The sequence below is a fragment of the Ixodes scapularis genome, unplaced genomic scaffold (genome assembly GCF_016920785.2).
Source record: "Ixodes scapularis isolate PalLabHiFi unplaced genomic scaffold, ASM1692078v2 PGA_scaffold8__174_contigs__length_109621045, whole genome shotgun sequence".
Taxonomy (NCBI): domain Eukaryota; kingdom Metazoa; phylum Arthropoda; class Arachnida; order Ixodida; family Ixodidae; genus Ixodes; species Ixodes scapularis.
In genome coordinates, this window is record NW_024609883.1 from 39861281 (window position 1) to 39883578 (window position 22298).

At 46.3% G+C, this 22298-nt stretch overlaps 1 pseudogene; it reads left to right on the forward strand.

Moving 5' to 3' along the window:
- Positions 1–1468: 1468 nt before the first annotated feature.
- LOC115311075 lies at positions 1469–14682 on the forward strand (annotated as a pseudogene).
- The last annotated feature ends 7616 nt before the right edge of the window (positions 14683–22298 follow it).

Below are 22298 nucleotides of genomic sequence, written 5' to 3' on the forward strand. Positions count from 1 at the left end.
TTGGTGAAGAGCCCCTTTGACGTCTTGCCAATAATCTGCCGCACTTGGTCGTGTAGATTAAGCATGGTGAAGCTGCCCTTTCTTCGAAGCTCCGAGATGGTGGTGCAATTTCGGCATGTTGCACATATACCTTTAGATGTCCTGTCCTCTTGTGTAGGTATGTAGCCTTCACAGAACTCGCAGTAGTAAAAATCTATTGAATGCCCGAGCTTCGACGCCAACAACTTCCTAAACAGATACTTGTTACGAGGAAGTACCTCCATTCCACAGATAACATTAATCAGTGACAGCAGGTTGTCTAAACCACTCCACGTTAGGTTCACAGACGTAACAAACGTCATTACCATAGCCAACACGTCTGCCTCGCTAATGTTGGACATCGGCAGAATTACGTGCCGCAAGCTTTCAAAGCAGCACGCCACAATCTGTGTTGCATCAGGAAACGAGTCGTCCTGAAGGCCTTCATCGGTATCATCATTCACGTCGCCACGCTCGATGTCCTGTAGGTCATTTGCGTCCACCTTGCTGAACTGAGTGGCATCTGGATACAAAGTTGTAAAGGGTACGTCTTCACTTTTTTCTTCAGTCGCTGCACGAGTCGCACTGTCAGTACTCAAGTCCGTTGTAGCAGCTGGATTGTCACAAACGGGCTCGCTAGATTCGCGGGCTAGGCTGCTACGGTGGTGCAGTGTCGCTGACGGAACATTAAAAGGTTCATTTAGTTTCAAGTACACCTTCTCGGATCGTTTTTTTTGTGGTTCGTCCAACTGCAACTGTTTGACAGACATAATAGCGCGACTAAACCCCGAGCCACTTTGCACTTCCCAAATGTGATGCCGATGAAGCTAATGGCCCTCTTTTGTTTCGTGTTGGATTTAGATTTCGCTTCATTAGGTTGCCGTTGCGTGGTTAATAAAAATAGCAAAAAGACGAGTCAAAAGTAGATTGTAAATGTCGTAAAGCATATTTCAAGTTCTTTGTTTTTTTAGCAGGAGGCGTTTAAAGTTGGCGCTTGCTCTATAATGCATTGTTAAAAATCGCTGACTGCTCGTATATAATAAAATTTCCATCGAAGTGTTGCCACCAACGGCAACACTGGTTAGGAATAAACGCGTGCGGCGTGTGCGCGACGCTCCGCCGCCGCCGCCGCCGCAGTCACGCCGCTTGCGCCGCTAACCGATTTCACAAACATTTTCACGCCGGCGCATCGTAACCGCGGCGTACATTATTGCTTGATATTGGTGTTTTCATTTTTTAACCATTTTTGTGATTTATACGTGCAAGTATTTTTTATAATGTTGTTTCTCCTCCGCGCCGCACCCCCGCCGGAGAAAAAAAAAAAAAAACAGGCGCGCCGTTACCGGCAATTTTTGACCACTGGTAAATACATGTGCGCTTGTTTACCGAAACGCGAACAAGGTGGTTGCTGCGACCTTCTCCAGCGCTTATTTGTTTTTAACAGCTAATGATGTTTGCTCATGTGCGGTACGTTGAGGACGATATTAAGGCTATTGATCCCGCGACTTTAATTAGACACTTCAACCCAAAGAGTGTAGTTGACTACGACAAATGGCGTCAGTACGAGGCCTACTGGGGGACTGCGACGGGGGAACGAGAAGGCTATTACGCAGCCTTTATCTTTTAGTTGGCAGGTAAGAGATCTGTCAATAAATGTTGACGTGAACGAGCGAGAGTGTTTGTTACGGCCACTGGTAACGAACGGTCGTGTAGAAGTAACTATGGTCTTTCAGATTCTCAATCGCATGGCCGGTGTTGCTGGAGGCTCTCCTTACTGTAGGGGCCCGTATCAAAGGAGCAAGTTACGCTTTAGCGAACAGCGGTCATTTGTGTGAACGAAGTTTTCGCAAATCACTGGGGCGCGTGTTAACCCATCCCCCGGCGGCGTTCACGCCGCTTCACGGCGACAGTCTGCGGCGGCTCATTACAAAACGTTAACCCACCTAGCCCACGTAAACACCGCTTTTCGGCGGCCGTCCATTCGTAAAGCGTCTCGACAAAAAGTCGGCGTTGGCTAAAACGTCGTATGACCAAGTGTGTGCCACCCAAATCGCGGCCGCTGCAGGCCCTACTTGCAATCGTGTATATACCTCTGAAAGGATCCGGAAAAATATGCGTCGGCCCATAGCTACCTCAAATTTATTCAAATGCGTATCACACTGGTGAAACGAAATTTACAAAATTTCAAGGCAATAAATTAATCCCCCACTCCACCCTACCACCCACCCACTCCACTTTACCTGTCCCTCCACCCTTCCTCCTCTGTTTACATTCCGGAACTTAGTGCCTGATATATGCAAATAAAAGCACGATTTTTATACTGCAATAAAGCAGTCAGGGATCCTGGGTTCAATCCCCACCCCTACCCGTTTCGATCTGAATGAGCATCATACCGGCGTGCTGTCGAGTATCACTAATGTGTGGTGCACGTTAAAGACCCCAGGCTAGCAGCTGTACTGTACTGGCTAAATTGCTCATCTACAGCTGAGACACCAGATGCTCACTGAGGCAGAAAACTTTCAGCTGCATAAACATACACACAATTTTTTGCTTTTGAGTAAGTGACGTTATAACTCACATTGTTATAATCCTTCCACGTAGTGGCAAAGTCCGACGTATACTAAAATTCTTGGCTCCGCGCACGTCCAACGTTTCCTGGTTCCGCGTACGTCTGACATTTCCTTAGGCTCCGAATTGCGCATACGTCCGAAGTACCTTTAGACTCCTCGTTCCAGATACGTCCGACATGCCTTTAGACAGAGGTTATATTTTTTACTCCCTTTTTTAGTGTTCTCATACCGTCAAACAGGCACTTTAATGGAGTTCCGGATTAACTCCTTGAAAGAAGTAGTGAATCAGGTCGCGACCTCGCGCTTATTGGCGTGCGCTGCTTCCCTGATTCTTTAAAGGAGGTTATTCAGAACTCCTTTAAAGTGCCCGTTAATATGAATGTTCATTAGTCTGGTTGTCACACTTGCTGTAGACGCTTCTTTGAAAAGCCTAACTTTTCATGCGCTTATTGATTATTTTTTGTTTCTTTTCAAAACCAGAAAATCAGCAGGAACTGATAAAGAACACCTTAAAGTCAAGGGCAACTGCTCTGCCTGTTATCTTCGAGGGCCCCATCAATGGCAGACAGGTAATTTTTTTTAGTTATATGTGTAACGGCACAGTTGTAACACATTGGTTTTCCAGGCAACCAGTACAAGATCAAGAAGAGAGCAGATGTCTGCCCAGAGGGCTTCACGCAAAAAGGAGATGACCGACATTCTGAGCAGGAAAAAAAGGGCGGCACCGAGTGTCGACAGCAGTGAGGATGATGACGAAAGGGGTTTAACAATCAGTATTTATATATACATTAGTTACATATCAAGTGCAGATTGCTCTCACGGCCTTCGGAACCTACCCGCTCAACTTGCTCGCGAGCCTTTTCTCCGTGTCGTCCTTTTTTTTCCTCTTTCAAGAGCTGGCGCGATGACCGCTACACTACCCCCCTTCTAGTTGATTGGACGATTGAAGGTAGAAAAATGAACTTTGCGCTGCGTTGGTTTGAACACTTTAGTCTCTGGGGACTCCTGCCGTGACGGTTGGATGTGCGCGGGCTTGAGCCTGTCTATTGATACATTCTCTGTTTTCCTGTTTAAGAGTATTTGGAAGTATTTTGGTGTCCTCTTCAAAACCGGAAATGGACCATCGTAGGATGGTTGGAGGCATCGGCGTAGAGGGTCCTTTCTGACGAAAACGTGTGTGGTTGTTGACAGTTCGCGGCTGACAAAAACAGGGCGTGTCGATTACGGCCTTGTAGGTTTGGGGCGAAGTTGTGACATAGCATCCCTGAGACGGTGAATGTAGTCGGATGGATCGGGGGTGACTAGTATGTCAGGCGGGATGAAATATTCCTGTGGTAAGCGAAGCGTCGTTCCATAGACAAGTTCGGCGGCTGAGCATGAAAGTTGGTCTCTGAAGACCGTTCGAAGACCCAAAAGCACTAGAGGTAGCGATTCGGTCCAGTGGGTGCGAGCCTCGCGTGCGATGAGTGCGGTATTCAGCTGACGATGAAATCTCTCAATCATTCCGTTGGCTTCGGGGTGGTAAGCTGTGGTTCTCAGCCTGCTGATACCGAGGAGAGAAGTGAATGCCTTGAAGAGCTCAGATTCGAATTGTCTGCCCCTATCCTTGGTGACAATTGCTGGTACACCGAATCGCGAAATCCACACGTCTAGAAATGATTGTGCGACTGTCTGAGCTGTGATGTCAAAAATTGGAAGCGCCTCAGGCCATCTCGTGAACCGATCAATGACCGTGAGAATATGTCTGGAACCTTGTGATTCCGGCATGGGCCCGACGATGTCTAGATGTACATTTTCAAAGCGAGCTTCAGGAAGTTGGAAAGAGCCTGTGGGGCTTTGTGTGTGTCGCTGAATCTTCGCTCTTTGACATGCCAGGCAATTTTTGGCCCAGCTTTTCACATCAGTGTTTATGTTTGGCCAAACATATCGAGAGGTTATGAGCTTCTGTGTTGCTCGTATGCCTGGATGGGATAACCCGTGTAGCGAGTCGAAAACGAGTAGGGAGCGATTGGGCGGGGAGAGCCGGCAGAGATGTCGCAAGTCAGGGTCCTTTCTAGCCCAGGGAGACTGATGTCTTTGAGGTGTAGTGCTCCCGGTGTAGTTCGAAGTCTATGAAGTTCTGAGTCCACATGCTGGGCATCGACTAGTGCGGCCGGAGTCAGTGGCGCGGCTTTACCACCAGTGACGGGGGCTATGCTTGGTCGAGACAGTGTGTCTGCGACTACACTCTCCGTGCCCTTTATGTGTCGTATATCCGTTGTGAATTCTGAGATAAAAGACATTTGGCGTAGTTCTCTTGGAGAATGATGTCCGCTGTCTGGCGTGAGTGATTGTATGGCGCCCGCCAGAGGTTTATGATCAGTTAGGATGTGAAATGACGAGCTTCCAAAAAGTGTCGAAAGTGGCGGATTGCCGAATAGACGGCGAGGAGCTCCCGACCAAAAGTGCTATAGCGTCGCTCTGTAGTTGTAAGTTTGAGGGAAAAGAATGAAATCGGTTGCCATTCGCCGTTGATAAACTGCTGGAGGACAGCGCCTACTGCGACATCTGAGGCATCAGTAAGAAGGCATGTCGGTGCGTCCGCTTTTGGATGTCGAAGCAAGGTGGCACGCGCGATGTGTGTCTTGATGCTGGTGAATGCCTGTGTAGCCGCATCAGTCCATTTAGTAAGGCCTGTTTTCGAAGGTGGAAGAACATCTTGAAGAGGCTGAAGCAATTTGGCACAGTGAGGAATAAAACTAGCACACTGCTCAGGAATAAAACGTCGATAGTAATTAACTAAGCCTAGAAAAGCTCTAAGAGCGCGCGCAGACTGTGGTTGCGGATACTCTCGTATAACGTCCGCGTTGCTGGGAAGTGGTCTTAGGCCATGACGGTCAATTTGATGGCCCAGGAAAGAGACGCTCGTTGCATCGAAATGACATTTGGAAGTATTAATCATGAGGCCATTTTCGTCGAGTGGTTGGAAGAGGCTACGAAGGTGCTGCTTGTGTTCGTCTTCGGATCTGCTCGCAACAAGGATGTCGTCTAGATAGGCGTACACAAAAGGTAACCCGCGGAGGACCTGATCTAAAAATCTTTGAAAAGTCTGGGCAGCATTTCGTAGTCCGAAAGGAATCCGAAGGAATTCAAAGAGTCCAAATGGTGCGGTGAGTGCCGTTTTTGGGAGATCTTCGGGTGCGACCGGTATCTGATGGTACGCGCGAACAAGATCTACTTTTGAAAATATGATTGCACCATCGAGAACTGACGCAGCATCGTGGATGTGGGGCACCGGATAGCGATCAGGGGTGGTCGCTTGATTGAGGGCGCGATAATCCCCGCAAGGGCGCCAGTCGCCAGGTGTCGATTTTGGAACCATATGTAGCGGTGAAGCCCACGAGCTGGAGGAGGGCCGTATTATGCCCAATTCGAGCATATGGTCGAAAGCTTGCTTGGCGGTCCGGTATTTTTCGGGAGGAAGCCTTCGGGGTCGTGAATAAACGGGGGGTCCTGTCGTCTCGATGTGATGTTGGACGTTGTGTTTGACTTGACTTCTGAAAGTGCAGAGACGTACTAGGGAAGGGAACTCTTGCATAATATCAATGTAGGGAGTATCTGTCGGGACGAGCAGTGGAGCCAGTCCAATTGATTGCAGCTTTGTGCGGGTCCCTGATACAGAAACGAGCGTAGTGGCATCAATGAGACGACGGTTTCGGATGTCCACAAGGAGGTTGTAGTGTTGTAGAAAATCTGCTCCGAGGATTGGATGTTGTTTGTCTGCGATAGTGAAAATCCAACGCAAAACTCGACGCAATCCTAGGTTGATCGTGAAAGTGCGGACTCCGTATGTGGGAGTGACAGTGCCGTTAGCTGCCTTAAGTTGCGAGGGTTGCTGATTACGACGATCTTGAGCGGTTGGAGGCAATACTGACACCTCGGCGCCAGTGTCAACTAGGAAACGGAATTTTTGTGTCCTTATCTGGGAGAAAAAACAGCCAAGGACGACGTTGCAACCGGCCAAGCGTACTCGCCGTCACTAGTAGCTGGCGTTGCCGTTTCCCGGCGCCGTACAAGTGCATTTCTGGGCGCGGGAGCCGAATGTACGATGATACCAACATTGTTGGTTAGCAGGACTGTAGGACCTGCTACGTCGGCGGGCTGGCGAGTTACTTCGACGTTGTGATGGCGATTATGAAGGGCAAAGAACAGCCACCATTTCTGTCAACTGATCAATGCGTCGCTCCATGGCGGTGCAGAAATCTGAGGGCTGTTGTGGAGATCGAGTTGTTTCGTAAACTTCTGGACGGCGTGTCGTTGATAAGTGGACAATGCGATCTGCCACCTTTGCGACGTCATCCAATGTTGCGCTATCTGCTGACGCGAGCATCATACGGACGTCGTTGGGCAGACGCTGCAGGAACAATTGTCGCAGAAGTGAGTCCTCAATGGTGGCGTTTCCCAACAAGTGCCTCATGCGACGCAGTAACTGAGAGGGTGTTTTGTCTCCCAGCTCTTCTGTAGTCAGGAGTTGTTGTAGCCGTCGTTGTCCGGATAGGCTGGTGCGTCGAACTAGTTCTGCCTTGAGGGTGTCGTAGGGTGTTAGCGTGGGCGGTGCGAAGATAATATCGCGCACCTCCGCTGCATCTGCTGATGACAACGCGCTTACGACGTGATGGAACCGCGTCTGCTGGTCCGTGATGCGCCGCAAGGCAAATTGTGACTCTATTTGCGCAGACCACAACTGTGGATCCGCGGGCAAGAATGGCGGAAGGCGGATGGAGAGGGCCGCGACTTGCGGCTGTGGCGCTGCAGGAGTGCCGTACGTTGCCATTGCTGCTCACCTACGTGTTCTGTCGGGACGTCCGGGTCACCACTTTTAGTAATCAACATTTATATATACATTATTTACATATCAAATGCAGATTGCTGTCACGGCCTTCGGAACCTACCCGCTCAACTTGCTCGCGAGCCTTTTCTCCGTGTCGTCCTCTTCTTTCCTCTTTCAAGAGCTGGCCCGATGAACGCTACAGGGGTATCCTTGAGAAGCTGCTAAGAGTTGAAAGGGAGGCTAACGGTGATCTGGAGAGAGAATTGAAACGTGTAAAGACGGAGTTAGCAGCTACAAAGAGGGAGCTGGAGGAGGAGCGACAGTTAAGAAAAGCTTTGTCCTGGACCCTCCTCTCTAAGTTTGGTATGTGCACTTTGGAATGAATTGGCTTGTTTATAGTTGTTTTAAAAAACTGCAGATTTCTCAAGTCTTAATATTTATAGATGTTCATCCAGGAGCTAAGGGCCAAATCAGGGGACCACAAGCTCAAGCAAAGGCAGCTCCTGCACTACTCAACGTTTCAAGTGCAAGGACCAGCGTGCTGAGGTAATTTAACTTTCTTTATCAGATATTTTAATGTTCAAAGTAACTTCAGTATGCCTTTATTTTTATGTTAGCCGACCCAGGGACCGGGTTCCCAGGAATCTACCTCCAATCAGCGAGGTCTCCACTCAGGCCTTGGTGACAAATTGCTGTTCATGAAAATGCAGGTTCATCTGTGATGCATCTTGAACATAATATTGTTGATTTATTGTGTAAAGGTGTGTTTGCCGGAGAACACCTTATTTGACCCTATTCTATTTTTGACGTATTGTTTTCGTTACTGATGAAGGTGTGGGTGGGAACGAGTCGAACAGCAAAATGCTTTGCATGCAAGACTACTGGCATGTAGAAAGTGCCTTTGAAAACCATGTCCTTGTGCCAGTGGTTTTGCCAGTACTGAAAACAACTTTAAGTGGAATATAATTTGAGGTGGTTTTATTGTGTACTTTGTTATGGCAGGTGCCGTGCATGGAGGGAGAGGAGCCTTTTTCTGAGCACCCGCCTGAGAACCTTCCTGAGCTCCTTCCTGAGCACCTTCCTGAGCTCCTTCCTGAGCGTCTTCCTGAGCCCCGTCCGGAGCCCCATCATGAGCTCCCTCCTGAGCCCCGTCCTGAGGACCTTGGCGAGGATTTTGCAAACATATCATCAACTCCACTATTCGAGCAACACGAAGGAAAGGTTGGTATCTAAGTCAGCTTTAAGCACTCTTCGCTAAAGTGAAGGGATACGGCATTTACCCATAACTAACAAGCACTTTTCACCCTAGATTATATAGTGAAAATTATGTGTGCGTTGGAATCGAAATTGAAATCAAAAACTAAAAAAAACAAAGCACATAATCGTGGTGTAAGGTGACCAGCCCCATCCCCATAGACATGACGTTCTTGTTTTCGCCTTTGTAATAGCGAGTTTGTTTGACACATCGACACACAATGACAACTGTCTACTTTTGTCATAGAATGAATCGCTTTCTTTAAGTTTTACCCTCAGACCTGGTTCACTTGGCGAGTGCACCACGATGTTTTTGCTATCTCTGCTGTGGTACGTGTACAAACTATGAACCAAAACAAATTTGCTGTAAGGCTACGTGGCAGGCAGAAATGCAACTGTGGAGTGCCAGTTGTTTCTATTTGCGACAAAAAATGTGGTGAACAACTATTCTATTAGAGATTTTCTTACATAATAAGTGGTGTCATTTTTGACACCACTTATAAAACGCGCACACAGGCCGATTTCCCACATATAAATATTCTACTTTGCTGCCTTATACCCAAAACAAGTTATTGAGCATTCCTGCTAACGACGCTCTGCATGGCTGTTCTAAGCACTGTGCTTCTCACCTTATGATAGACCGCAATGTAGGTAAATAGTGTGATCTTCTAGCTCAAGAATACAGCTAAATTGCACACGCTGCCATCATCCTTTTATCCTCAGCTACGGCCTATTGTAAGATTAAACGGATTCTGTCATCATAACTATGACGCTGGTCATATGATTGACGCAATTCAGTTAGCTTTTCAAGATATTCATCTCTTGAAAAAGCTCTTCCACTTCGCTGGTGGAGAAAGTAGACCCAAGTAGCGCTGCTAGAAGTGCTAGATTACCCGACATTATCACCTCAACTTGCGCTGTTTATCACCATTGAATTGGATGTGCAATGCATGCTAGGATGGCAACCTTGTGCAAGCAGCTGCAGTACTCCGCGTGTGCTGGCCCCAAAAAGGACTCGGCAAGTGCAGCCACTCGGGGAGTGCTGGCTGAAACGAAACTTGTTGAATGGAGTCGAACAAACTCTCTACAATATCCGCTTCACCAGCACGTCAAACTTGCTCTTTTCGGATTCTTGTTTTAAACCTTAAGCTGCAGTTTTATAATGTAAAAAATAAAGAATTTCACTTGGAGGTTCCTTTAAACAATGATTGCATTGGCAAAAAAAAAAGGAAAATGTGCTCAAAAAATTGCAATGTTTGTATGTTCATACATCCTAGAACTTAGTCTGCCTCAATGGGCGACTTGTTTCCCACAGTAGATGAGAATTTAGGCAGTGCAATACAACCACTAGCCTGGGGCCTTTAACGCGTACCACGTAGTAGTGATACACGACCACACGCCGTACGATGCTCATCCAGATCGAAACGGGCAGGGGTGCGACTGAACCCAGAATCCCTGGGTTCTGCAGCGCAAGTTTTTGCTCCACGTGCTCTGAGCTGGTGTGCACCAGCCCACTCGGCCACCAATCCGCCCGGAAGATGTGTAACATCGCAAAGCTTGAGTGTTTCACGAAACGTTGTATGAATGATGTGTTGTTTAATCCTAAATCTGCGAAGTAGAATCTGGTATTTTCCCCATCATACCGGTGCATTAAAATCGGGGATGTGGCAGGAATCATACATATATGGTAAATGAAACCCCTTGCAGTTCTCAATTATGTTTAATGGCTAGCGATATACTCAGGTGTCGGAGGAAAATATTTTATCTACAGTCAAATCTTATTAATTTAAACTCAAGGGGGGCCAAAAATTTGTTTCAACACAGCAATGTTTGAATTACCAGGAGTTACCTCCCATAGAAATGCATACGATGGAAACCTGCATGTTAGTTTGAATTAAGATAGAATAAATGAGATTCGACTGTAGTTGTATTAATAAAGGTAGCATTATTTTATTCTTACACATATCAATAGCATGTGAACACCTTATAATGAGGCGATCTTTTCTTTGAACCTTTATTTAAAAGACTGTCGTGGCTTGAATTTACTTGTTGTCTGCTTCTTAAAAGTCACGATGCATATCTTGTAGGATATGTTCAACAATGTTCTGTTTCCAGGTTCATGTGGGGTGCAACCTTTTCGTACCCTGTGGCAAGTTCAAGCTTGTATTCAAAGCTACGTGTGATTCCAAGTGTGTCAAGGATGCATTCAGCGCAATGTGGACAACACCTCAACTACTGGAACGAAGCGTGAGCGGCAGGCCCTGCAACAGGTTCTAGAGACTGGGAGCTCAAAGGAAAATACCCATGACGCCCGAAAAGAAGATTGCTGTTCGCAGTAAGATAATTACTTTCTAAGATGCTTGCAGTGACTGTCAGCATAGAAATTGCGTGCTCTATAGTGGTTCTGTGCTTTCTACTGGTTCTGTCGTAAAAAAAGCGTGGGGAAATTTGGAAAATTAGCATTGCTCCTCAGATGCATTGCTGATTTCTCCAACCATGTGCTGAATTAAGATGCCCGCATATGCAGTGAGGTCTATAAACTGTGTAATACATAAAAATATCTGCACTTATCAGTTACCTTTTATTGCATGATAATGCCACATTCTCATGAAAACCGTTTTAGCTAAATACAAAGCTTGCTTTCTTGAAAAGAAGAGTTTGGCAGCGCTCTATGCTTTTAGAGTTTAAAAGACTTGCAATTACACTAGATGTTCGTTAATGCAGACTCGACAAAACCACAGATTTTTGTTTGAATTATCACAAATTCAGTTTTGAGTTTTATACGAACGGCAAGGACAGTCTGTCAGCCTTTTCTCTCAGGATCGGTTCACTTATTGGCAAATTGGTGCTTCGTGCACGCTTAAAAAGATACTGAACTGAAATTTTGAGCTCGCAAAACAGGGCTAGAGCGATAGGCGGGATGCTGCAGAATCCAATAACACAATTCAAACAGTGTTTAACGGATGGCCATATTTTTTTTTTCAAAGAAATGCGCGACTGAACACGGCCGACAAAGCATGGGGCATCACGATTCTATTCTCATTCCCTGTCCTCCTCGCTTCGTCCCGTCGAGCTGGTGAACTGAAGCGAGGCTGCTTCCCCTCATTCTGAACCATTTCAATATAACCGTGATGCGCCACATTCCTCACTTGATTGCTCCCTTCTTTTTCAAAAATAGGCCATCCGCTTAAGATATCGATCTCCGAGTGATGTTTTGGAGTTCGTAGCGTCCCGTTCACTGCTTCTGCAGCTTTATTTTGCGAAATCCAAGTTTCGTTTTCAAGCTGCGGGTGTGCCGTTACCCTGAGGCTTTTTTGATCCAGTACGAATTGGCTTGCGTTGCTCCAAAGCTTGTCCTTAACTTTGAAAATGGTAGTCAGGATACTCCTAGTAATCCCATATTTCAGTGCCACTTCTTCACTTCCTAATAAACTTCTCTTATCGCAACCAATTTCTTGTTTAAGGAATGAGTTTGGTATTTACCTCGCAGCGACATGATGAAAACTTTGCCAGAGCCAATGGGGAATTGTAGTAGACCGTTTCCGCAGCGCGCTAAGCACCCGGATAGCGTTCCGTAATCCGCCACAAGACCTTGAACTATACAGACAAGGCTGGCGGCGCGCATGCGCAGCTGCGGCGTTTTCTTCACGGATACCGTAGCGGATAAGGAGAACGGTCTACTACAATTCCCTAATGAGGGAATGTGTGGTGCGTTACGCTACGGTGCACACGCGTGGCCAGGATTATGTTTCGGGGAGGGCGGGAGGGGGGAGGAGGGGGGGGAGAGAAGGGGAGGGAGGAGGAGGGGAGAGGGAGGGCGGGGGAGGGGGAGGGGAGACAGAGGAAGGGGGAGAGGGGAGAGGAGGCCCCAGCAAAAAGGAAGATTTCTGAGGGGGCCCGGGCCCCATGGGGCCCCCTGGCTACGTGCCTGCTACGGTGGCTGCAAAGTAGTATATACTGCAAACGCGGGTCACATGCTTCGGAGTCGGCCTTCAGCAGCACGCTGGGAAAAGCAGATGTGTCCAAGTGTCACTTTCGTACCCGAGGACTTTTTCTTTTTTTTTTCTTTTCCTCGCGTCAACACACGATTGTGCATTGCCGTGTTCTGTCGCCAGAGTAGTCCAAGTGGTTTTGACCACTTAGATAAGTGCAGGATGGTGATCGGCTTTATTTTCGACTATTTCTAGGTGAAATAAAAATGCAAATGCTCATCTAGTGGCATTTGCCACTAGATGGCTTGTCAGTACAAACAAGTAAAATATGAATTAAATCAATGTTCTAGTTTGAAGTAAGCTGGAAACATAGGGGAAAAACTAAAAATTTTATTTTTGTTTGAATTAATTGAAAGTATGAAATATCCGAGATTTATTTATCGGTAGTCTACCGTATGCCAATTCCAGAGTCAATTAAACTAAGGAAAAACGAGTAGATTTCGACTGGGTTCTAATTTCTGTTTTTGTTTTGTTCTCAGACATGTTCGAGAAGTACATACGCGACCCTCCAACAGAACAAGAGAACAAAGTAATGCTGGACAAATAATTGAAGCCAGAAGAGAAAGCAGTCGCTACTGCTAAAATTCGGGCCGACCGGCTGAAGAATACAAACAAGTATATCTCTGAGCTGGTCAATGACCTAACGAAGAAGTAAGTCGTTAATATCTGTGTGTCAGTATTCCATGCGGAGAGCAAGTCGTGTGCTTCTTGCGCAGGAGGAGCGGTGATGTCAGAATGACGTGGAGCTTTTATTGACTGATTAAAAAAGATGGTGGGTAGACCTCAATGCTAGATGCCATGGGGTCTACCCACTACTTCTTTCAATCAGCCAATAAGAGCTCGGCTTTCTGATATCATCGCAACCTCTGCCCAAGAAGCAGACGACTTGTTCTGCGCATATGCCTTAAACTTGCTAAAATGAGTGGTGTGCTCCATGTTAGAATAATCATTTCGGTACAACTAACAAGGTCAGGTGCATTACTCTTAAAATGTGTATCTACAATTTGGAGCTGGTAAACATTGAGTATGCTTTTTCTTTATTATTTAACTTCTGAAGACATTGGCACCTGGCAAAGAGTCGGCTACTCCAGTAATACATTTTTGCAGACACCTTATTTCTTTCATGAGTCACAACCCACCTCGAAACAGCCCTCGATATAAAACCGGGTTCTGTCGACTTTTGTCCAAACGGCATGCATCTATTCGAAGCTTTCTGTACTGGACGCATGTGCACTGTACGTTATTAAGCTCCTCGACAATCACAGATCCTTGAGTAATGAACCGGGTGTTAGGTTTTGTTCAAGCAAAATATTTATGCACACTCAGCCTGAAGCTATGCAACGCGGGAAGAGTAGTCGAATCTTGTCCACAATTTGTGTGGTCAAAGCTCAGATTTTCAGCTGGCCTTGTATATGTTTGGTTGGGCCGTGGTTAGTAATGCATACGAAACATTAGCAGTTGCCAGCAGGAAAACAAATGTAAGCAAAATATTGGCTTGTTTGTCCAAGTGGTTTTGTTCAATCCGGCGAGCAGCGTTGACGGAAGCGAAGCAGTCGGTGTTAGAAGCTACTAATGTCTCGGAAATAACCCATGCGCTACTCTCATAACAATACTAATATAATTAACTCGCGAATTTGCCATCAAATGAAGAGGACGCTGCCAAGAGTTTGCAATGTACAAGCATTCGAAATAAAAGTGCACTTTAGACAGCCCAATCTGTTTACCACTTCCTGCGTTTACGGGGACAAATACGCAAATGAAAAAATGTATGATTGGTTAACTAGTATCCTGGACTTTACTGCATATACCGCATAAACTAATGTAAGCAAAACGTTTTTCTTATTTTTTTTTTTATTTTACGATTGCAAACGGGGGCTGCCGCTGCTTAGGGTAAGCTTAGGAGTCTACTTTCCTCGTGGATCAGGCAGCAGTTTGCATAATGCAAAATTACAATTAACTAGTTTTCAATGTGTGTTCTCTTTCCAGACACAGAATCAAGCGAGAGCTTCTTGCAGAAGAAAGTGAGGTAGGAGCCTAATATTGGGGGGGGCGGGGGCTTTATTTCTTTTGTGGAAGCAATTCAAGGCTTCAGGTAGCAGGGTGGTTTGGTAAGACCTGCTGATATAAAAGTAGGTTTCGTTCCTGATATTTCGGTGTCTCAGTTACAAACGCAGCAGTATTGATCATGAGTTCTGAAACGAAGTTCCATCGAACACGAGTTTTGGCGATTGCTCTCCAGGGTTTCGCGAACACTTTAATAGAAAATTGACTGATTACAAGTGTCAAGCTTCCTTTTAATCTTGCGTCGAGCTTCATCGCTATGTACTAGAGTGCTGGGGGAAGTTTCACCGCAATATACCAGCATGTGTGGAGGGAAGTGGCTGACGCGGCGAGGCCTAGCTATCGGTTAGCTACATGGCCGTAACAATATTGTTCACTGTTGTAATGGGACCCTCTTGAATTACGATTATATGTGCACCACTTATTTCTGAAGGGCAGTGTAGGAAAAATGTACAATTAAGGAAGTTTTATTTTTGCTTGTATTTCACATGAAACTCAAACTCACTCCAGAAAACCAGTACGTATAAAGAATTGTGTCCTTATAGTGTACAGGAATTCCAGAGAGTTATTCCTTGTAGCTATATAATCAGAGCTTCCGTATGTGTTCCGAGGTTTCAGTGGTATTAATCGTTATGTTCTGTGTGTCTCAAATATTCTAGAACTAAAAGTGAAATCAGCAATGAGAACCATATATTCCGAACTATAGTTTTCATATTGAAAAAAAGGTAAGCTAAATTTCAGTCTTGCAAATACTTCTTCGATATATTGGACCTCAAAGGGTTTGTTTTAAATATAAATATCTTGTCTATATCTCTAATGGAAGTGTATCCTAAACTGTGAATTGCAACCCCAAGAGAAGCTTAATTGTGAGCTTAAAACATGTTTGTTTAATATCTATTATTTTTCGTTTTTAGCTCGACTCTTTAGACGCCTATATTAAAAGGGCCGTGCAAAGAAATTGTGTTGGAATGTTTTTTTTTTCTTTACACAGACATACTCGCATCACTGTGACCCAAGTGTATTTGTACACGCTACTGATCCAGAAGCTTCTTTAAAGCGGTGCAATTGGAAGGATAAAATTTACCGATTTCCTTCATTCTCTCCTTCGCAAAGTTGATCACATTGTACGTGGGATGACATCCCTAGAGGATCCCTATTTGACAATATTTGAATGAGGCTCATCGATTGGATTCAAGCATTGAATCAGCACTCAATTTTGGCTCGTGACATTCAACACCACGACAAACATTTTGGTATTGGCTTGGTGTTGAATCGCTGAGGTGACGAAAATAGCCGAGTTTTAACAAAGTGCAGAGGCCAGCATGTGCCCTATGCTTTGCCAAGCCCGGCGCATGGCTATGATGAACATTGGTACCATATAATCGGCGCCAAATCACGTGGCTAGTTGTTTCTGCGAGTTGAGGGGGTGAACGCTGCCCGTTTTTCTCTATTCTTGTGACCGATATTGCTTGGAGAGAAAAATTGTCTGTGTTTTGGGGTATTAGCTTCAAGAACTCATCCTATGTAGTATTTAACGAAAGCCAAAAATTTGTCGCATCGTTCCTTTAGCTGTACAATAAAACTTGAGCATCTATTTTGTCTATAACTGCTTGCACACTGGAAGCGAAAAACTTGTGGCATTGTGAAAAGCAGGAAAGGGGGGGGGGTGGTCGTGGCACTTTTTGTGCCGGGACACACCCCCTTTCTGCTTTTCACAATAATGTTGATGTTGGATTGCTTCGCTTGTTGGATGTTGGATTGCTTCGCTTGTTTCCAGGCGCCACTTCAGAAGTCATGCCACCATGTTATGTGTGACGGCTTCAGCCGGCAGGTTAGTGACCTAGAGGTGCCGTCTATCCAACATCACTTTTGCTTGGAGTAGCCGAGACGCTGCTGAAAAAGATCAAGAGCAAGTATGAGGGTAAAAGAAAAAACAAAAACGAGACCTCAGGTGATTCCCTACTTGTGCAGAATTTCACATAACTTAAAAAAGGCGGCAGAAAGATTTGATGTGCCGCTTGTGGTTTCGGCGCCATGTAAGTTGGCCCAATTTTGCCCACGGATTCAGAAAAAAAAAGAACGACGCGCGCTCATGTACCGTCAATCATGCTAAAATATTTTGCAGATTGTAACGTGGGCGTGGTGTACAGAATACCGCTGACATGCGGTAGGGTGTATATCGGCGAAACAGGACGGTGCGTAAATGACAAGGTGCGAGAGCATGACCTGGCTTTGCGCTCAGCACCTGGGGGACACTTGCCTCTTCATTGCAGAGACTAAAAGTGCCAGCCCAACTTTCAAAATACCACGATCGTGGGGAGGGCACGTGAAAAAGCTGCGAGGGAAGTGCTTGAAGCGCATGCTATAAAGAAGGAGGGCACCGAAGGCTGCGTCAGCCAGCCGTCAATTTTTCTGCACCAAAAAGAGAGTGATTTTATTGGCACGTGGTGATGAATGACGCCACTGAATGATTCAGTGTATTTTAGTCGGAGGTTGTTTGCTTCAGCTGTTTTTAAAGAAATGTTCAGATGAGAGCAGACGCTCGTCCTGTTCGCCTTCCTTTTTTGGCCTCGTCTTTGTTAGCGCTTTTAAATTTTATATCATGAACCAACTCGCCCGCTTCGCCACTTTAGTGATAATTTTTATCATATACTCTAATTTTGTGTTTTCATCCTTATATTTACCCTATTGAAAAATCCTGTATAAAGTTTCTAATGGGTCATGTATAAATATTTTTACCAGCCTATCGGATATGGGGTCCCATACATTTATACAGGACCCATATAAATGTACGGGACCATATTGAAAAAAGCCAATATAAACACAGCTTATTGGAAATATTGTATTCCAATAAAGTTGATGGAAACCAATAAAAACTTATTGTTATCCAACTAAATCAATACGCACGATGGGAATTCATATCGGAGCACAATGTCCCGATATAGTATGGGGTTATTGGTATACAAAAATAATATTGGAGCACAATATTCCGATATATCTTGCTGATACGGGTATACAACACGATATCGGAGCACAATATCCCGATAGAACTTGCGGTTATTAGAATAGAATACGACATCACGTGCATATTGGTGACCGACATGGACATACAGTACGGCCACACGATATATAAATATTGGTTGTTGATCACGGGCCCAAAGGAGCATACAATATGATATCGCGTGCACATATCTCAGAACGGATATTAAGTTACCAACATGAATTACGTCGGCTTATACAGCGGACTAAGAGGAAACGTAACGCGATATTGAGCGTTCGTGAAGCAACATAAGGATATCAATATGCCCACATATACGACATCGCGTGAATTATATCGCAAAAGAGCACGATTTACCATACGGCAGTACGCGAGAGAAAGATATTGGGTGTGGATACACACGGAACACAAAATTTTGCCTTGCGAAAACATGAACATTGATCGACAGTGCAAGTATATATACAGCTTTTGGTAGGGCACACAGCCTCGCTTGCTTTAAATGCTAGATAACCACCAAACCATTCAGAATAACTAGCTGGAACACCCGCGACCTCCCTTTCAATGAAAAAAAGCCCATTAACGACGTGCTTATTGGAGTGATCGTTTTCCAAATGTTTATTGTGGTCGTTGTAATGCAACAAAAAATGTTTTACCGGTGTTGAAACCCGAATCGAAGGCGATCTGTGACAATGTCGGTTCGCACGGTAAAATAACGAGGGTGAATAGGTTTGACAGATCTTACGCGCACATTTCTTGATATTGACTCACATTACTCGGTAATCCTACGTCGCACACAAAATCGACGACCACATGGGAGCACATTTCACCCACCACTCTTTATCTTCCTCGCATCCATTCACACACTAAAAAAACGACGTGAAAAATACGTGCATTTGCGCCGTCAAACGATACGTTACAGCCTCGTTTTTTGAGAAGTCGTGAACCCGCGCGCGCGCCAGCTCCAGTTCGGAGGGGCGAGCCGAGCCGCCGAGCCCAGTCGAGCCTGGCCGAGCCAGCCGAGCCGCCGAGCCGCCGAACATGCGCACTCCTGCGCGCGACCGCGACCGGGCGAGACGCGAGACCCACGGATGACAGTTCGTCGAGTTCGTCGCGCTCCTTGCTCGTGGGCTGCAAGCGAAACCAACGCACTTTCAATCGCTTCGAAAGGTACGTATACACGACTTTATTACTTGCAGCATTGTGTGCTTTGCTTTGGTATGCACAGATCAAAGTAAACACCGAAGGACAGAAAAGAGATGTTTTGGAAACGCAACCTATTTTAACGTTTGTGTCTCCTCTGAAAGCCTCTAGCTGTGGTCTGTTGCAGGCGTCATTTCGACCGCGTGTACTCCAATGTAACGTCAGGCAGTGTTAGACTTGGCTAGCTTTGCTATCTTCTTATCTCATATGCGAAATACACGTAAAAACCAGCGCCTCGTCTCTTTCGGATACTCAACCTCCAGCTCCCTTCCTTCCGGCGTGCTTCCTGCCGCGACCGTTCGACGCATTGGATTCGTGGGCTCTTTCGAAGAGGCGTTGTTTGAAGCTGACGAGTCGCCGAAGTGTTACCGGCCGCTTCTCTTTACGAAAGTCGAGATCGGCGCTCGGCTCTGAGGTCGTACTTTTTTTTCCTCCCGGGTAGACCATGAGTGCCGAGAGCTGATCTGTTGTGCCGACTGACGCCGAATAGAGTTAAAAACGTTAGCGAGTGAGTCAAATTTTTATGACGCCACCCAACCGCCCTGCTATCGGCTGCGCAGAGCACATAGTGCAGAAACAAAAAAAAAACGCGTTTTCTTATTTTTCCACCGGCTATATTTCACCTCAATCAACGCCAAGGGAATCGCGGCTGTACTATCGTGGACACTGTTAGCTATAACACGGCAGCGGTGGCCGTCCCGTACCCCCAGCGCCCCATAGCAGGCGCCGTCCGAAACTCCGCGCATGCGCCGTGCGGCGGACTCGCTCTTCCCGTTTGCGAGCACACCCTCGCTTTGCCGTCTGCTAGGCGCAGAGCAGGCGATGCTACAGTGCTGCTCGTCTGGTACCCTCGCTATAGCGAACTGGTCTCAAACTCATTTTCAACCGGCGATTTGTATTGGGGCAGATTGCAGAGTCATTAGGGCATAACCCCTGTTTAAGATTTTTTTTTTTTTTTTGGTTTGTCAGAAACAGCATTTTTACCGATATGCGTTCGCAAACCAGTATGAGCGCGGCAGGTGTGATACAGAAATAGACTGTTATACTCCATTTCACCTTAAGTCCGACCGCGGCGTACGCTTCAAAACCACAGAGCCAATCAAATAGCGGCAAAGGTGCAACGTCACGGAGTGCATCACCGGGGGCCCCAATAAGGTGCAAAAAGTGCTTTTGTCACTGCTTGGTGGGTCATATCGTCTCGCAGCGTCCGCAGCGCTTAGACCTAAAGTGAAACGGATTATAACTGCAAGTTTGTCTCATAAAAAAATTTAATCTACCGTGATGTTACATTTAGTGTACGATGATTATCCTTAGCCAGCGGAGTCAGGGAATCAACCGTGGGCACCTCTTACGCGGTGGTTCGCTAATTGGCGACCGCTGTGGCGTCGTCTGCTTTGTGCCTAGCAGACGACAAAGCGAGGGTGTGCTCGCAGGCGGGAAGAGCAAGTCCGCCACACGGCGCGTGCGCGGAGTTTCGGACGGCGCCTGCTATGGGGCGCTGGGGGTACGGGACGGCCGCCGCTGCCGTGTTATAGCTAACAGTGTCCACGATAGTACGTCAGTTGACTCATTACTGTGCCTAGATTGTAGATTATCTCACTGCAGCGGAGCTTTGATGTGATCTTATTCTGATAATGTTATATCTTTCTTTTTCATCGTGGCAGCATACTTCTAGACGACCTTCTACACATTGCACTCCTTGTCAACACGTCCCGGGACTAATAGGAAGTCACTGTTTGCCCACTCCTTGGTGCACATATTTCATGTTCAATATCAGTTATCTGAAGGAGGCACCATGAAACCCTAAATTGTTTTTCAGAGATACCTCAACATACTGTATTACTGTGCTCTTTTGTGTGCTAAAGTTTCGTAAAAACCAAATTGCACTTGTTTGTAATATTGTCACGGGTGGTGACTAATAAACAAGAAATAAACAGGAATAAATAAACGTTTAATGTGGCGAACTTGTGCCAAAAATAAAAAGGTACAAAAGAAAGATAACAACAGAGCGTCGCGGACGTCGAAGGCGGCGAAGCAGCACGATCAAACACTGAGGCGAGACTGACGCTCTGTTGTTATCTTTCTTTTGTACCTTTTTATTTTTGGCACAAGTTCGCCACATTAAACGTTTATTTATTCCTGTTTATTTCTTGTTTATTAGTCACCACCCGTGACATTTTGGTGGAGGTGCGGGGTACCGCATGTTCGTGAAGCGCAGCCCCCCAAGTTCCCGCACGGCAAGTCCGAACCCTATCTCGAAAGTTCGGCAAAGAAGGTTCGAGCGTCGCGGCGCTCGGGGCGAGGATGAACTGGCACTTTCGAGAATAACAAAGCAGAAGGAAAGTTACGTCTGCTGCGAGAATGACCGGGAATCTTCTAGAAGACCGTGACCGAGCGTTGCCTTCTCGGCTCTGCGAGTGGCAATATACCATATAACTGTTCAGTACAATTAAAATTGCAATGAAACATTGGCCACGAGAGGTGACTCGCCCAACGTGGCGGAAAAATTCTTCGCATATTTTTCTCCATGAGCCATTTTGGACGTTGACAAATTTTCTTGTGAATAATGAGTGTTATGAACACTTCTTTCTTCTACTTTTCGTAGAGGAACTTCAGTTAGATAAGCCCCAGCAAAGGCAGCAAGACAGTCTCATGGGGTCACACCAAGCATAAAGCCCGAACCACATAGGGCGTATTTGCGATGAATTTGCGGGCGTTTTGGCGGGCGTAATCCCGGCGTACAGCGGGCGTCGGGACGAGCACTTTCTCGGTCGGCGTAAGTACGCGTGTATTCGGCGATCCGACCGAGACAGATCTCGGCGCATCGGCGTATTTCGGCGCGGCGTATCTGGAAGCGTACGGCGCGGTGCCGGCCAATCAGTTCCCGAGTAGAGTGCCGAAAGATGCTAAAAGATCGGCTTGCCTAGATATACGGCCGGCTGACTGGCTTGACTCGGCCGCCGAAATGGGAGCTCGCTCGTCGCGTTCGCCGGTTTAACGGCGAACTGTAAGAAATCGCTACATCTCTTTGAAACGAGCGATGAATGACTGAGAAAGAAGAAAATACCATCCATGTTGCGGGCGATGAGAAAAGAATTACAAAGGAAGGGTTTTGAACGGAGGTAGCGGCCGTCCTCCTGCCGGGAGTTTTTGGCAACTTGACTGTTGCGACGAACATTTTTGAAACAGGTGTTAGCAAATTAGGCTTTGGTTGCTTATTAACATTCAGTTATTTCCGTCTCCTTGCGGAACGTAATAGTATAGCAGCCGCTGTGCATTTCGGCTCTTTTCATGAAAGGCTCGAGTCGGACTACACTGGACCGAACGCCGAGGAGACGTTGCCAAAAAGCGCCGTGTGTGGTTTGGCGACCTTCCCTTCTTCCCTTCTGTAAGAA